Source organism: Sinocyclocheilus grahami, unplaced genomic scaffold (genome assembly GCF_001515645.1).
Source record: "Sinocyclocheilus grahami isolate Dianchi unplaced genomic scaffold, SAMN03320097.WGS_v1.1 scaffold59.1, whole genome shotgun sequence".
NCBI lineage: Eukaryota > Metazoa > Chordata > Actinopteri > Cypriniformes > Cyprinidae > Sinocyclocheilus > Sinocyclocheilus grahami.
The window spans coordinates 1,075,995-1,076,935 of NW_015505238.1; positions in this window are offsets into that span (position 1 = coordinate 1,075,995).

Here is a 941-nt window from a genome sequence, read left to right on the forward strand (position 1 = left end):
ACGCCTAGGGGCGAGACTTCCGGTTCACTAGCCGCTGTAGGGAAATAATGAGAAGTAGCCTATAACAATGTGTAGTAAACAGTAAAACTGTTTGCACTACAACGTGTGTTCATTATTAAGATAATACATTAAAATAACATGGTAAGATACACCAATTTGCTATATACAAGCAGCAAAATGAGCTGTTTTGTACAGCTAAAAACAGCTGGACGTGAATGAGACCGGAAGCCAGTCCCATAAAATGTACAAATGGCCTCTTACAGGAAAAATAAGATGGGCATCAAATGGAGACTTTTCAGAGGATTGCTCTGTTCCAAGCCACTGATGGAGGTTTTAGGGCTCGGGAGTGTGTCGTATGTTGCCCTAATGAGGAAACTGAGCCGAGCCTGTGGTAGTTTCCAGAGCTCTGCCCAGCTGATTGCTTGGCTCGCGACACCCTCCCAAGTTGTCACACTTCTTCTTTCCCATGTGGATTTGAAGTCCCCTCAGAGTTGTTGTTTTTTCCCAGCCACACCCACACCTCCTTGGGATCTTCTCTTTTGCCGATATCCTTACGTCCGTTACCGTGTGGTCCGCCTTGTTGGCCCTTCTTTCATCCCGCCTCTCGGAGGGCCTTCGGGTTGTTTTTCGGCCAGTAGAAGATTTGTGAATAGCAGTGAAGCAACGCAACCTACACCCATACATAACACGGCAATGACAACATGATGGATGTAGTATCGTACGTCTGGATTTCATTCATACTACTCACATTCATTGAACATATACTTTTTAACAATCGCAAGGTTCTTTACAAATATAGTACCTATTCTGACAGTATGCAAATTCGTACGCAGCTTCAGAGTATGTACTATGATTTAGGTAGCCTATAAAAATGTTATATACAGGGTTCGTACGGTCATGAAAAACCTGGAAAAGTCATGGAATTTTAAAACACCAATTTC